This window comes from Notamacropus eugenii, chromosome 4 (assembly GCF_028372415.1).
Source record: "Notamacropus eugenii isolate mMacEug1 chromosome 4, mMacEug1.pri_v2, whole genome shotgun sequence".
NCBI lineage: Eukaryota > Metazoa > Chordata > Mammalia > Diprotodontia > Macropodidae > Notamacropus > Notamacropus eugenii.
In genome coordinates this window covers 10,937,518-10,954,096 of record NC_092875.1, presented here as the reverse complement: position 1 = coordinate 10,954,096, position 16,579 = coordinate 10,937,518, and the positions used below count along the sequence as shown (strand labels likewise).

At 47.1% G+C, this 16,579-nt stretch overlaps 1 protein-coding gene across 5 annotated transcripts in view; it reads right to left on the bottom strand.

The window, feature by feature from the left end:
* The window catches only part of ARVCF (ARVCF delta catenin family member), a 352,355-nt gene that overhangs the window by 197,683 nt on the left and 138,093 nt on the right, over positions 1–16,579 (bottom strand). For 4 of the 5 annotated variants that reach the window (XM_072599774.1, XM_072599778.1, XM_072599776.1 and 1 more), the window contains exon 5: positions 16,196–16,301. The gene's annotated coding sequence lies outside the window, so the exon portion shown is untranslated. Of the gene's footprint in view, positions 1–14,026; positions 14,184–16,195; positions 16,302–16,579 lie in introns of all 5 variants that reach the window. The other variant, XM_072599775.1, reaches the window with a different exon arrangement.

Genomic DNA, 16,579 nt, shown 5'->3' with positions numbered 1-16,579 from the left:
TGATTTTCTGAGGCTGGCCTTCCTTGAGACAGATGGTCTCTGCTCCAGATTCACCTCTTTCTCCCACCTGTGTGCATGGGCTGCCCCTTTTGGGTAACCTGCTCATACCTGCCTAGTAGTGCCCCTGTCTCATAGGACCCCCACCACCAGTGGCCCTATGGCATCAGAAGCAGAAAACCAATTTGATGAGCCAAAGGGCCACAGTGAGACCCAGCCTCTCCAGGGTTGGCCTATTCTGTGGCAGGGGAAAGGTCCCACATCAAACTAAGAGGAGAAGCAGGAACTTGGCATAATCCAGGTGCCAGGTTGGGGGCTATCTCTTGCCAAGTCATCCTCCCTCCTTCTGCCATGCCCTGGGCCCCAGATTGCACCCCCAAGTCATGGATGTACCCTGCCTCTTCTACAAATGTGGCTCCATCACTGTCTCTCTAGTGACTGTGATCTGGATATATCCTTGCCCTGCTCCTATGTCCCAGGCACAAAAAGGCAAGGTCTAAGCTTTCTCTTGGATGACTCATATTACTTACCTCTCCTATATCCAGCATGTGTCTGATTATACCCTAAGAAGAAGAAATGAGTTTTGGGGAGCAGCTATATCTCACTGTTCACTGAATCTGAATGTGTAACTCACTAAAACCCCCAGATTTTTTCCCATCTATTGTAGCACCTGTAGTGAATGGCAGGCTCCGTACCCTCCAATCAATGTTATAAGACAAATTCAATTGACGGGATCATAGAACTTTAGTATTAGAAGGACCCTTAAAGGTCACCTCATTCAATACCTCATTTTACAGATAAGGAAACTAAGAACCACACAGATCATACAGGTAGGATTTGAATTCAGATCCTCTGACTCCAGAGCCATTGTTTTTTCCCAGTACCACTGGGCTTCTCTTCCTAACCAGAGAGATAAGTGCTCCCTTTAGGTGAAGTGGGTGCATATGGTTGGAGAAGAACACACCTTGTAGCTTCCTATTTTAATGACTCATTCTTATTAACTTGGTGTTGAGACCAGTTACTTCTAAGATGCTCAAGGACAATGAGAGCTGTTGGAGCTTTCTAAATGTTGGTACCCCTAGAGCAAATGCCTGATGACCCAGCCCTAGTTGTGTCTCCACTGCCAGCTTGGTCCTCAGGAGAGAGCCCACTAATGGGTGAGCATTTACCCCAGGCAAATCAATTGTTCAGTGTAAATTTCAAGCACTCCATGGGCAGATCACTATGAGAAATCATCTTTGTTAAAGATCACCATAAATTAACCAGGGTCTCTGCAAGTCACAGCTAATTCTAAATTAATTTTATAATTAATCTGAAGTGAGGACATTCCCAAAGTTCACGGTAAACACAGAAAAAAGAGAAGAGATGAGACCTTTGAAAGCCTCCGGAGTCCAGCCCAGGGCCTGATTGCTCTCCCAGAGTGGATTTCTCCTCCTACAGCCAGAGGGCAGGAAACAGGAGCTCAATTTATCACCCCTCACATTTCTCTGCTGCTTTGAGGTTTACAGAGAACTTTACTGCAAACAACTTTGGGAAGTAAGGAGGACAAGGACAATTACTATGGAGACAGTGGAAAGATGGTGGTACCTTTGACAGAAATGGGGAAATGTGGAGGAGGTAGGGGGAAGGGAAAGATGATGTCTGCTGGTAAAAGGTGGAGGTATCAAGAGCTCAGGAACTGGAGACATGGGGCCTGGGGTCAATTTCTGCCCCTGCAACTGACTACCTGTATGAATAGGGCAATTACTTAGCTTCTCTGGTCCTCAGTTTCCCCACCTATAAAATGAGGGAGTGAGACTAATGACTCCTTCCTGCTATGAGTTGATGGTCTCTATTTGGAAAGCAGAAACATAGTAATTAGATCATGGGGTCTTTGGCTTAGAGCAGGAGGGGACTAAGTAAGAAGAATCCAATCCCCTCACTTTACAGAGAAGGAAACTGAGGGCCAGAGAAAAGTGACATGCCCAAGGTCACAAGTGGTGAGTGAAAGAGGAGGGATCAGAATCCAGATCCAAAGTGGGAAACAGTATAGAATAGCACTGACCTTGAAGTCAGGAAGACCTGGGTTCAAATCCTGCCTCAGTTACATACCACAGTGTACATGGCTCAGGCGAGGTGGTACAGGGGAGAAGTGGTAGTACTGGAGTCAGAGGATACTGGTCTGAATTCCAACTCTGCTCCTGTGGAACCTCATGAAAATTATTTCATCTGTAAAATGGGGATGATTCTAATCACATATTCTCTCTCTCTCTGTCTCTCTCTCTCTCTTTCTCTCTCTTCCCCCCTCCCCCCTCGGTTGTGAGAAAGTTACTTAGGAAACCTTCAGGAACTAGAAAGTGGCAGCAGGAGTAATGATTCCTTCAGAAGGTAGAGCGTTCAAAGGTGCTGTGGGAGGGGGCAATGGGCAGTGTGACTGTTCGAGCCTTGGCCTATCCTGGCAAAGAACTCTGGTCTTAGAGCAGCTGACCTTGGAACAGGTCACTCGCAGGGGGAGGTGTTCAGCCCAAGATTACTGAAAGAACCCTAGAAAGTAAATCGGGTCGGAGACCCTAACTCTCCTACTGCCAATCAGTACTTGACTCTCCAGAAGCATGGACTCCCAGAACTAGTAAGGACCTTAGACATCATGTTTGACCCAGACCTGACCAAGAAGGCCCTCAATGGAAACCAGGAATCTGTCATCTAGCCCTGACCTGATGATATATACCAAGGCAGGACCCACTACCTCCTAAGGCAAGCTAGACCACTTTGAGAAACTTTCATTGCAAGAAAATTAAGGCATACCATTATCTCATCTATTAAATGAGAAAGTTGGACTAAGTGGTCTCTAATGGTCCCCCCAGTTCTAACATTCCATATTCTTGAGAGAAATTATTATTAATAACCCACACCTAGGGGAGATTCAGAGTTCTCCCCTTCTTCCAAAGCCTTGATTTTAAACTCAGTCTCTTCAAGGACATTACCAATAATGAGACAAGATTAACTCTTCTGATCTTGATCAGACTCCACCCAACCTTACAAGGAATTTAACCTAATGTGAGGAAGCCCATCTGTTCTACTTAAACTTGGGGGGAGACAGATTCTTTTGTCTAGATAGCCCAAGGCTGTGGGTGGTCTGAGTATAGAAATAGTGTCTCTGTCCAAGGGTGGCATGATGTCACTCTCAGCCCTTCACTGAACACCTACTCTTCAAAGGGTATATAAACTGTGAGCCCACTGCCATTATTAACTTTGGTCTAAGAGAGATGGCCAAATCTTATTATTTTATTAATAATGCACTGGCCTTATTAATAAAATGATTAAACCACTCAGAAACTATGTCTTTTGAACCTTTCTAGTCTCACATTCTAAGTCCCCCCTCCCAGCTCTGCCATCCCCTGTTCTCAGGTCCTTTCCAGCTCTGACATTTTATGTTCTAGCCTTCTCTGTTCTAAGGCCTCTTCCACCTCTGACATTCTGTGTTTTAAGTTTTCTTCCACTTCTGACACAGCTTGACTATCTCTGGTTTTACGTCAGGTGCAAAAGATGGGCAGGTAGAAAGGAGATTGGCTCAGGTTGGCTGTGCCCTGCTGAACCCCAACATTCCTGCTCTTCCTTGGGATATCACTGTCTCAGGTGGGGAGGGGGCTGCATTTCAACTACTCGAGGCACAAGGAAGAGGGATTATCTTTTACAGAAACCAAAGTATTCCAAGACTCCATCGTTTCTTAAAACATACATTCTTTGAGAAGAGAAAAACCTTCTGCTATTCTTGAGCAAAAAATGAACAAACTAGACATAATTAGAAAAGTAAAGAAGCATTGCCTTGCTCAAACCTGTCCTCTTGGGCAAAGCAGATGGACCAGAAGCTCCATGAAGGCAAGGATTAACTTTAATCCTCTGCTGCTCTCCATTGCCAAGCATGTGGTCTCTGAACACACAGGAAGTCATTAATGTTCGGTGAAAGGAACAGAATGAAGATGAATTTAAAGCAGCCTCCAGGTGCTGTCTGGAAGACATTATCTTTTACCTTTTTCTGTGAAGAACACTTCATCCTTTTACTCCAAGTTTCATTTTCCAGTCTTTCCTCTTCTTCACAACACATCAATGATCACTTGCCAAGTCTTGTCAGTTCCATCCCACTCACATCTTCCCATTTGCTTCCTTCTCTCAGCTTGCACCACAGCACCCCATCATCTGCCTTGTACTGCTACAAAGTTTCTTAATTGGTCTCCCTACTTCAAGTCTCTCCCCTCTCTGATCCAGCCTCCATATAGTTACCAAACTAAAATCCTTAAAAGATGTTTAACCATGTCACTCCCCCTGCCTACCAAAACAGCTTTAGTGGCTTCCTCTTTACTCTAGCTTTAAATATAAACTCTTTTCCCTGACATTTAAAACTCTTCCCAGTCTGGCTCTAACCCTAACCCTCAAGATTTATTTTACACATTACCCCCATATTTATACTCTCCATCCCAGCCATACCAACCTATTTGTTGTTCCTTGTATTTTCTAGCTTCAGGGACTTTGCATAGGCTGTCCCTAGTGTCTAGAATGCACTCTCTCCTCACCTTCTCAGAGGAAAGATAAGCATAAATCATGCCCTGACTTTGCAGGGACATAAGGAAAAGTGAGATCAGTGCATGGAAGAGGACTAGGAGACATCTGAAGGGAGGGGGTACATTTCCAGCTGGGGTGAGGAAGAGTGATAGGGGTCAGGCTAGACTCTATTGAGAATGGGACACCTGAAATAAGGGAGGGACCTCAAAAGACAAAGAGAGTGGAAAAAAGGGGTCAACCATTAAATCAATGTATGCTTACTGTATGCTAAGGACTCTGCTAGAAGCTGAGGATGCACAGATTGAGGGGAAATACTCCCCGTCTGGGAGAAGCTCCCTTTCTAATGGGAGAGCCAACACAACCTGTGGTGGTTGTTTGTTCTTTGTTTTCCAAGAGGACCAATGACATCCTGGATGAAGTGTGTTGACTAGCGAGAGAATTGGACTAGAGTGAGACAGAGCTGTACCAAGTTGTAAGCCTCACTCCCTCTTCCAGAGTCATCAAAGTCAAGTGGCAAGACACAAGTCAAGATGGCCTGGCATACAGTAGGTGTCTTCAATGACTGATCAAACTCGAAATGCTCCATAGTGCCTACTTCAGTCACCTTCATGGTGATGGAACAGATCATTCTCATCTGCCTATTCCACCAGGGAAAGTCTTCATGTGTTTGGTGTAGATACCCCCCTGCCTTCCAGATGGGTTTGAGGCCTCTCAGTTACCCTCAGTCTGGTTTAGCTACCAAGTCTACCAAGATGGTTTACCAGGGTGTGGCTGCTGCACATGCTACAGCTTCTTGGAGCCACAGGTAAGAGCTAGGGAAGTACACACCAAAGTTGGATAAGCAGCCCTGAAAAGGCCTCAGGAAGCCCTCACACTAGGGATGCTAGACCTCCCAACACAAACTCATACAAAAAAGAAGAGTTGGGAGAGACTGAAGCGTAGCTGGGGAGAATCAGCAACAGCCTCCAACCAGAAGTGGTGTTTGAGCTGAATTTTGAAGGAAATTGCACATTGTAAGTGACAGAAGTGAAGGAGGGCATACCAGGCATGGGTGACAGCCAGTGCAAATACACAGAGATGGGAAATGGAGATGTGGAGTAAAGTGTCACAAAAATAGCAAGGTAGGAAAAGGCCAGACTGTGAAGACTCTATGTTTGATTCCTTATGTCTGTGTCCTGCCTACACCCATTCTAGGCCAGGGGAATAACATGAGCATAGAAACAAGGCTACAGCTCCACTGGACACTGGGTCCAAAATCGGCTGCATCAGCTTGAAAAGAAAGGATCTGGACTTTATCTTACAAGCTGGGGGTGGAGACTACAACATTTTTGGAGTAGAAGAATACTGTGGGCATTTCTATTCATTAGAAAAGCTGAGAAGCAGTTTGGCGGAGTGGATAGCATGCTCAACTTCAAGTGATTCTCACTTTTAAGAACTCTCAGGAAGCTGTGTGACTCTGGGCAATTCACTTAATCTCAATGAGCCTCAGTTTCCTGAATCTGTGAAATGGGATAATAGTAATGCCAGACAGGCTCAAATGAGGTAATGGAGAGAGAAAGCCCTTTGGCAATTTCCTGGTCCTCACACAGGACTCAGGGGTGAGTTGGCGATCTCTCACCCCTGCAGAGCCCAGAGTAAGCCCTCACACCTCAGAAATCCATGGTCCACACAAATCAGGACTTGGTAGTTTTTGGTTGTCTAGATTAAGAAATCTAGAGTATGGATGCAGATTAAATTTAAAAGTGTGGATTGTAAACAATTTTTGTCTAGAGAGTTTACTACCATAGCTCACTACTGTTCTGTTCTATAAACATGGTTTGAGATTAGAAAGAATGAAACAGAAAGATCAGGGAATGAAGTCATTGTCAAATTGGAGGTGGAGGAGGAAGGAAAGGAGGAGGGAGAAGAGGAGGAGAATACCACAGCTGTGATGAAGATGATGATGACGTTTATAAAGGACTTAAAGCTTTGCAAAGGTCTTCATCTCTCTTACTGGCTGGGGCCTTACAAGGCTCCTTCAAGACTCCAGTCAGACCCTATCTTTTCCAGGTGGCCTTGTGTGGTCCCTACCACCACAACCATGACCAGCACTAGTACCTTCTCTCTGAAATCACTCTCCATCTTGATTTCTGGCATGTACACAGATACTTGTGTATTGTCTGTGAATTCCTTGGGGGCTGGGCCATGTAGTGGCTCTTCTTTGTATCCCCCAGTCCTTAGCACAGTGTGTAGCACATGGTAGGTGCTTACTAATAAATGCTTGTTGACTTATTGAAAAGCGCTCGGAGTGCTGGGCTTGGCACCAGGAAGCCCTGGGTCCAATTTGTGCTCTCTTGTCTCTCCTTTCACATGTGAGGACCTGGAGAGTAGGGATTGTTTCATTCTTAGCAGGTGTATCCTAGGCACAGAATAGGTGCTTTACAAAAGTTTATGGATTGATTAGTCATCTATGTGACGTGTATCACCTCTGACCTTCTGACTTCTGACTGGGGGAAATTTGACTCATAGAGGACATTCCCCAACATTGGGTGGAAACGCAAGTCAAAGAGTAATATATGGGGAAAATGCCCAATATTAAACCCTATTCACGTTAACTCTAGACTCAGACTCAGACTCAGGTAGAGATAGTCCTGAACCCAAGAACCTTAGGAATAGTAGCAGTGTGTCCTAACCCATCTGCAGACCTGCTTCCCATCCAGCTCCTGCATCCACAACTGAGGGAAGAAATGACTGTGGACAGAGGGTCTACCTTCCTCAACCCCACCACCAACAACTGCTGCCCAACTGCCAACAAAGTCAGAGAGACCCAGGAACCCTGGGGAGGGTGGGGAGCACCCTCCAGACCACCTGGATCCAGACCTCACAGGCATCACTTGGGGAAATGACTCCTGGGGAGAAGGGACCAGTCTTCCCTACAAACTGCAGACTACCTCCTACCCCCAGGTCAGGCAAACCAGCCTAGCAGAAGCAGCCAGGCTCTTTGGGGGAGATACTGGAGGCAAATCAAATCACCACCATAACCTTGACTACAACTTCCTCTCAGACACTGATGGAGACAGCCCAGGACCTTGACCCAAGAGCCTTGGGAGCAACCATGCTTACAGCCCAGTGCCCTCAGCCATCATCCTGGGAAGTGGCTCCTATGGAGAGGCGAAAGATCCAGAAAAGAAAGTTCTCCCCTCCCAAGTCCTTGGCTTTGTCAGATGGCTCAGCATCACTGACTGATCTGATTTTGTCAGTGGAAATGACATTCAGGAAGAAGCCTGACCATCTGCTTTGTGGCTGCCCACTAAGGACCAGAGGACTTTTCCATCTGGCCTGGGGCTGAGACCTTCCAGATGTGCTGTTTCTCCCATCAGAACAGGAGCTCCCTGAGAGCAAGTGATTTTTCAAAGCACACAGTAAGTACTTAATAAATGTGCCTTTCATTCATAAAAGGGCATGCTGTGAAGTATAACATATGACAGGCTTCTGATCCACCTAACAGAATGGGCTGGCTTGGGGCCACCCAGGAGCCCATGGTGTCTGGAACAGACCACTCTGTCTGGCGCTGGGTCCTCATCTCTCACCTGCCCCACTCCTGGCCCTTTCTGTGAATTTCCAGTCTGGGCCATGATTCCTTCTCCTGTGCGTCTGGCAGCTCCAGGTTCTTTCCAGCCCACTGACCTGGCTGTTAAGTCCCTGCTATTGGCTTTAGGCACGGGGCTCCAGAATTCCATCTGCACAGGGACTCTCTCCTCGCTCCCAAAGTAAAGGCAGCTACAACAAACCTCTGGAGTTCTGCCAGGCCCTACACTCGGCCAAGTCCAGTCTAAACGAGCCGATGAGGTGAGGGCCAGGAGCATGATTTTCCTTGATTTTAGCAAAGCTTTTGATAAAGTATTTTACACAGTTCTTGAAGAAAGCTGGAGAATGGATTAGATGATGAATACATTCAGACAGATTTGGGACTGCTTGGATGGCCAGCCTCCAAGAAGAACTGTTAATGGTTCAGAGTCACCATGGCAGAAGGACCCCAGGGGAGGATCCCAGGGATGGGAACTGTCAAGGACTGAGCTGCTCTGCTCATTGAATGTGTAGATGACCCAAAGCTGGGAAGGTAGGTGGCTGGCCCACTGTATGACAGAGGCAGGCTCCAAACAGATCTTGACAAGCTAGAGCATTGGGGAAAATCTGATAAGATGAAATTCAATAGTGATAAATACAAAGTCATGCACTTGGGTACAAAAAAATCAATCTCACCAGTACAAGATGGCAGAGACCTGGCCAGACAACAGTTTTATAAAGAAAGGTCTGAGGATTTTAGTGGACCTCAAGATCCATGTGAGTCAGTTGGCTGCTGTGACAGCCCAAGCAAATGACCACCTCTCAGGCTTCACCGAGGATGAGTGAGCCTCTAGGAATAGGGAGGTGACAGTCCCATTGTCCTCTTTCCTTTTCAGACACCTAGAATACAGTTTTATACACTAAAGTTTAAGAAGGAGATTAATAAGCTAGAGTGTCCAGAGCAGGCTACCAGATTGAGGCCTTGAATTCATAATATATGATGATCACTCAAACTAACTGGGCATGTTTGGAGGGAAAAGGGAAGACTGGGGGTGAAGTGGTAGGGGTGGGGGAGTGGGCAGGGGTGTCATATGGAAGAGGGATTACACTTGTTCTGCTTGGTCACAAGGGTGAGGTAGGAGCGATGGGGGAAAAGGATAGAGAGGCAGGCGAAGGCCTGATATTATAAAAACAGCTTCCCAACAAGGAGTCCTGAGGCAAATGGGCTACCCTGGGAGGTGGTGAGTTCCCCATTCCTGGAGGTTTCCAACCAGAGACTGGATGACCCTTTGTAAGTTCTATTGTAGTGAGGATGACTTCTGTATGCAGTTTGGACTCTGACATCACTCCCAGCTCTCAAAGTCTGTGACTATTCTGTGACTCAATGGGCCATTTCCAGGGGCCAGGATCTAGCTACCAAAAGATGCCATCCCTCCACCCATCCCCAAACGGTCCAGGTCTCTTCCCCATTACTTAAGTGGAGTCTGGGGTAGCAGTTAACCTGGAGAAGTGATTAACTTCTCTCTGTGTCAGATATTGGGCCTTCATTTGGAATTCCTGAAATGCTCGACCATAGGATTCTTGAAATGCTAATCACCATACCAAACAATCTAGCTGAAATTAATTGCCAATCAATAGGTGTTAAGGATGAAAGATGGAGTTGCTGAGGGAGGAAAGGAGCTTGCTACAGGCCTCCGGTGAAGTTTTCTCTAGGAGAAGGACACACAGAGCCTGCCATGGTAGCTTGCCAATGCAAACTGACAGACCATCCGTTTCCCTGCCCATCCTCAAGTGCCTCTTTGGAGGATAAAAGATGCCCCCATCACAGCCTTCCAACCAAACTGGACAAGTGGCCACCTACGTACATTCACACCATCTGTCTCCAAGGTCCACAGCCAACTCCCTCCTTACCTGGCCATCTTGAAAAGCTTAGCTCAGGGGCTTCCCCCTATCTTACCCCAGACATGGCGAGCAGAGATTCCCTTCCCCTCAAACTTCCCTTGGGTTTTTACTCCAGGGGTGCATCTTTGTCCCCAATGAGCCCTATTTTGTGTGCTGCCACTAGTGGAACAGGGATAGCCCCTGGCCTTGTGATATCACTGCCCTAGATGAGGTCCCTCTGCACCAGTGTAGAGCCCCATCTTCTCAGCCATTTCTAGTCAGGGAATTGTCTGGAGCCCAGAGATTGCCTGGGATTTGATGCCAGGCCCAAGTGCACGTAAGCAGTATTTGTCAGATTCCAGATTTGAACTCAGGTCTTCCTGGCTTCAAGGCTAGCTCCTTAATCACTATATCACCCTCCCACTCACTAATGCTAACAATAATGGTAATAAATAACAAATTAGTGATGTTAAACATAAACAATTTAGCAGGCTAGGAACTCATCCTCAGATCTGTTCCATCTGAAATTCACCCTCCCACTCCCCCTTCAAACTGAAAATGAAATGACCATGAAAATCATGACTGACATCTTTACAGCGTTTTGTAGTTTGTGAAACACTTTTAACCTATATTACGTCATTTGATCCTTATACAAGCCAGTGAAGGTAAACTGATATCATGACCTGAGTATTACTGAATGACTTGGAGGCTCATGGGATAGTGGATGGAAAGCTAGCTTCAGAGCCAGAAGGATCTGGGTTCAAGTCCCATGTCAGACATACAGTGGCTGGGTGACTGCGGGACAGTCACTTTAGCTCTTGGTGTTCTGGGCAACTATCCATGACTAGGACTTGCCAAAGGGGCTAGCCTGCATTGGTAGGGGTGTTTCCTCACCTGGGAATTCCCTTTACCAGGGAAATCTCAGGTGTAATCTCTTTTCCTATTCAGTGAATTATGAGGCAGTGGTAGTGGGGTTCACAAGGTAGAGCTGGAGGTGGAGTCAGGAAAAGTCTGGGGTTCAAATCCAGCTGCTACCACATACTGACTGTGATTCTGAGCAAATCCCCAAACTTCTCATTGTCCCAGTCAGTGCTCTAAGCCTAAAGTACACCAATGAGTTGTAGCTCTCTGTTGGTAGAAGTTTCCACACTGGGAATGGCCTCTACCATTCAATGAAATCACAAATCTGATCCAAAAGCAACAAAATAGCATGTGACCAGTCCAAGGTCACATGTATCTGGGGTAGGATTTCTTGAAAGTAAGATCAGGGCTACATGAGACAGTCACAGAAAGTTTGGAAGCATTCAGAGATGACCCTAAGTTGGTTTCCCTTCTATTCAGAGCTAGCCAGTTTAACAGCAGAGGTAGTCTTCACCTTCTACTCTCCCAGGACTACAGACATTCATTCCTGCACCACCCTCAGCAGCATGGGCAGACCCTTTCCTTGCCACAGGCTCCAACACCCCATTCTTCTAGGAAAGACAGCCTGCCTCCTTCCTGCCCAGAGCCATAGATCTCAGCACCACAGACAGCCACCTTCCTGCCACCCAAAATCCCCTAGGGCCACAGAATGGAGCCTCCTCCCTGTCTGGAGCCGCAATTCAGTACCTACCAAGGGCAGCTTTCTGTCTACCACCTGTCTCTCGGGGGTGAGGCTGCCTGCTTCTCTTCTGTCTGGAACCTTTAAGCTCAGTACCATGGACAGTGTCTTTTCTACCATCCACTATTCTGGGGGGAGAGACAAGGAAGGGGCAAGCCTTCCAGCCTCCCTCCCAGCCACAGCCACAGAGCTCAGCACCATGGATAGCTATTCTCTGTCAACCATTAACCTCTTAGGCCACAGAAAGTTTTTCTCCTGTCTGTAACACCCTATCTCAGTCCCATGGAGAGGATACTTCCTATCTTTGTAGTTCTTCTGGGTGGTCAAAAATGGTCTGCTCACCCCCCCACCCAAAGCCACTATGTACAATAAAGTGCTGTGGACAGACTCCTCTTTGGCACTCTGACACTCCTCTGGAACATCAATCACTCAAACATTTATTAAGCACCTACTGTTTGCCAGGCACTAGGTCTTAATGATCAAAGTGAAACAATTTGTGCCTGAAGGACTTTACAGGACAGACAATACATATAAGCAGACAGACAGACAGCTGAATCAGAGAATGCTCAAAGTGGGGTAAAGTGTAAGAAAACTGAAAAGGTAGGAAGGGGCCCAAATGTGAAGATCTCGAAATGCCAGACAGAGGTCTAAGTTTATAACTGATCCTGGGGGCAATAGGGAGTCACTGGAGTTTACTGAGTAGGGGAGAAGATGAAATGGTCAGAACATCTCTTTGATGACTATATGGAAGATGGCTTGCAGCAGGGAGGAGACTGTACCCTTCCAGCCTGTCGCCATCCCAGGCCCACCAACAATCCACCTTTTTCACCTCTGCAGTAACATACCTCAGGGGCCCAGGCAGCCCCTCCTTGCCAATGACTGCTCCCCTGGGCCTCATTGCTCTCCCAGAAATAAGCCCAGGAAACCCTGAAAAATGACCAGGGGCCAAGTTTATGCCATCTTTACACATGGATTTGAAAGGTGGGAGGTACAAATCACCAGTTTCTCTATTTCCCCAAGCCTGTAGCAGGAGTCACCCAGGAGCTAATGCCCCACTCCGTGGGCATGGCTGTAAATTAGCTTTCTGTCCCAGCGGCAAGGTCAGGGGTGGGTCAGCCTTCTGAATATCAGCATGTTAACAGAAAGGCTTGTGGGGCTGGCGAGTTTTCCATCAAATCCAAAGAAAAATGTTAACCAAGTCCTTCCCTGCCCCACACTCAGTGATGCCCAGGATCAGCCAATACCAGAGACAGTTCTCTTCCAAAAGAGTTTAGACTCTTCTCCAGCCACCCTCAAGTAGCAAGTATCGATTAGGCTTCTAGTGTATGCAAAGCCCTTCACTGGGCCCTGGGTCTGTAGCAACTAAATTAAAGAAATCTCTGCCTCCAAGAAGCTTGTATGCTACCATCTCTGCGTGAGTAGGGGGCGAGGGGATATCATATTTACACAGATAAATGCACTCGAGAGAACTCAAGGTAGAATGAGAACCAACGAACAGGATGAAGAAGAAAGGATGCAGGAGAAAGCCCCTGAGTTGTTACTGAATTGTTTCAGTCAGGCCTGACTCTTCATGACTTCATTTGGGGCCTTCTTGGCAGATATTGGAGTGGTTTGCCATTTCCTTCTCCCACTCATTTGACCAATGAGGAAACTGAGGCAAACAGGGTGAAGTAACTTGCCCAGGGTCACAGAGCTGGTGCCTGAGGCCAGATTTGACAGAGTGTTCCTGACTCCAGGACCAGTGATCTATCCACTGCACCACCTAGCAGTCCCTGAGTACAGCAATGAAATGATCTATGGATTCCAGGAGGTGGAAGGGCATTCCAGGCACAGAGGTGAGGAGTAGGATGCTGAGTACAAGGTATAGTTAGTAGAAAGGTCTGAACTTAGAGGGTATGAAAGAGAATAATATAAATTCAGAGACCATAGACCATTAAAAAAATTCTGAACTTTTAAGGGTAAGAAATAAGCATTCATAGAGCACTTACTGTATACTAAGCACTTAACAAATATTATCTCATCTGATCCTCACAACAACTCCAGGAGGAAAGTGCTATTGTAACCTCCTAGTTTACAGATAAGGAAACTGAGACAAACAGTGGTGCAATGACTTGTCCAGGGTCATACAGCTAGGAGGCTGAGTCTGGATTTGAACCCAGACCTTCCTGATTTCCTAACAATTAGAAACTCCCTCTCTACTTTGGCACTCCATTCCATTTCGAGGCAGCTCTGAGCAGGAAAACGTTGCTTACACTGACTTATAATCTCTCGCAGCTTCTAACTTGGCCTCAGGGCCACGCAGAAAAAATAGAATCCCTCCTGACACTCTGAGTACATGAAGAGGACTCTTATCCTTTCCCTCTGTCTTCTCTCCAGGCTAAATATCTCTAGTTATTGCAGGCAATTAACACCGCCAGCCTCCTCCCAAGGAGGGGAAACCATGTGAGCTATTGTAAGATTCACCTTCGGGGCTGCAGGTCTGAATTCATCAGCAGAGCTTCTTCTCCCTCCTCACCACCAACACCACCAGGGACATAATGAGGGAGACTCGGATTTCAGGTCCCATCGGTGTGAGACTCTGGGCAGGGCCCTGGCTGTCTCGAAGCCTCAGATTCCACATCTGTAAAATGGGAGGTTTGGAGATGACTTCAAAGGTCATGTCTAGCTCTAAGCGTACAACCCTACAGTAGGCACTTAATTAATGCCCACTGATTGATTCTCTCTCTCCTCCAGCCACCAGTACTAGGGTATAACAGAACAAACTGGTAGAGGAGAGTTGGTTACAGGGAGATACTCTGCCAGCCACCAAAACCTGCCCCAAAGGGAGGAGACAGGAAACCACAACTCCTCATGACAAGAACCCCCAAAACAGAGAAGCCATGACTCAATGAGGAGCCCTGAACCTCTTGATCCAGATAAGACCAACATAATCCCAGGAAATGGGAAGGGACAGCTGGGGCAAGATCCTTAGGAATCTCTTCACCAGGGATCCCTGTCCAAGAGTCCATGGGTTATGAGAAGGCCTCTCCCTTCAGGGAGACATCTCTGTGACAGATGTGGCTGAGAGAAGAGAGCAGGTGCTGCCAAAGGATGTGAGGAATCATTACAGACAAAACCTTTCATTTTCTGGTAGACCAATAGCTCAGGAAGCTCCCAGAACAGCCTGGCACATAAAGCTTGCCCAAAGACTCCAAGAGATGGGTAAAGTTACTCAGGAATTTCAGAACCATTCCTTCCCCATCCCCACAACAAATCCACACCTGCTCTTCTCTCCCCTCTGTCCAGGAGAATCACCTCACCACTGCACCTTAAGGAGTCAGCCTCAAGCACCAGCCAAGGGGGTTGATGCTTATGCTTCAAAGATCTGGCTGCACCAAGCCCCCGGGAAGGATGAAGTCTGGTGCCCTGTTTGAGGCTGGTGGCAGCAGAGGCTGCCTTCCTGCCCTCAGTTTTCTGGCTGTGGTAACTTCAGTGTGAAGACAGGCACCTGGAGAAGGTCTTTGTTGCCCAGCAGCTCATCCCTACTTTGAAAAGCCATGGACCAATGACAGCTGCTATGGAAAAGGATCCTCCATTTTCCTGCCTCAAGTCCCTTGCCTAACATGAGAAGTGAGACTTCAGCCTTTAGCTAATGGGATGATTCTGTGTGCCAGGTGTCCCAGGAAGAGCTCCCCAGTCCTTGGTGAATCCCGTCTTCCAAACTAACTCTGAAAGACTGGCCCCCTGTTATCTCTCCTACTTGAATGGAGACTCCTGAAGGGCAGACACTAGCTCATTTCCATCTTTGCTTGTTCAATCGTGGCTGACTCTTCATGACCCTATTTGGTGCTTTCTTTGCAAAAATATTGGAGCAGTTTGCCATTTCCTTCTCCAGCTCATTTTACAGATGAGGAAACTGAGGCAAACAGGGTTAAGAGACTTGCCCAGGGTCACTCAGCTAGTCAGTGTCTGAGGCCAGATTTGGATTCAGGAAGATGAGTCCAATACTGGTTCCAATGGCAGTGTTCTACCCACTGAGCCACCCAACTGCCCTCTTTGTATCTCTAGCACTTTAGAAAAGTGCTTGGCACACCCTTTAATGAGGTGCTTGATGACTCTAGAGGAGAGAGTGAGGCTGACAACTTGGAGCAGTTCTGCCCGCTCCAATCCAATTCACATACAAGTCAACCAAGGCATGGTGTTCATGAGGTCATTGGGCCTCTTTGAGAATGAAGGCTAAACAGCAACAACTGTAAATGCTCCTTGATTGATTACATGTGTCTACACTGTCTCCCCACTCCCACAGAATCTAAGTTCCCAAATAGCAGAAGCAGTTTCACTTTGAGCTCTGGACACCCAGACCTTGGCACATAATAAACATTGTGAAAATGTCAATTGTTTCCCTGGCATCTCTGATGTGCACCATGGGGATTGTCTGCATTCCCACCACTCTCCATCTGGGAGCTAGGAGACAGACAGCCCCCTGAATTTCCATTTGAGTTGGAAGACCAGTGTGTCCCCAGCCAAGAACTCTCCTCCATCGGGGGTCTACACAATTCTCTCTAGTCACGATTTCCCTGGCACTCTGCCCCTGTTGGCCAAGGTGACTTCGTCTCACCCATCAGAGAAGAGAGCGATCAGACAAAGCCTTACCTGAGTTAGAAATCCAATTCCAATTCCATCTTCCTCAAAGGAGATGGCGGTCTCCTTGGACAGAGTAACGGTGCTCAGTCACGGACCGGTCTACAAGCAACAAGACCTACAAAGAAATGAGAAGGAATAGAGGACACTGTCACTCCCTGGAGGAAGGAGGAACTCAGAATGACTGTGGTGGTGTTTTTTCTGCTTCTTTCTGGGCTTGTGATGGTGCTAAGTGATGAGGCGAGAGTCCTGGGATGAGGCAGTGAGCCAGCCATGCAGGGATGATACAGTGTTTGCACAGCTGTCTACAATCGTTAATAATCCCCCTGGGCTATTCAAAGCCTGTCAATATGTTCCTTTCCTGCTGGTTGTCCAGTGGTTGGCCGTGAGGTCTAG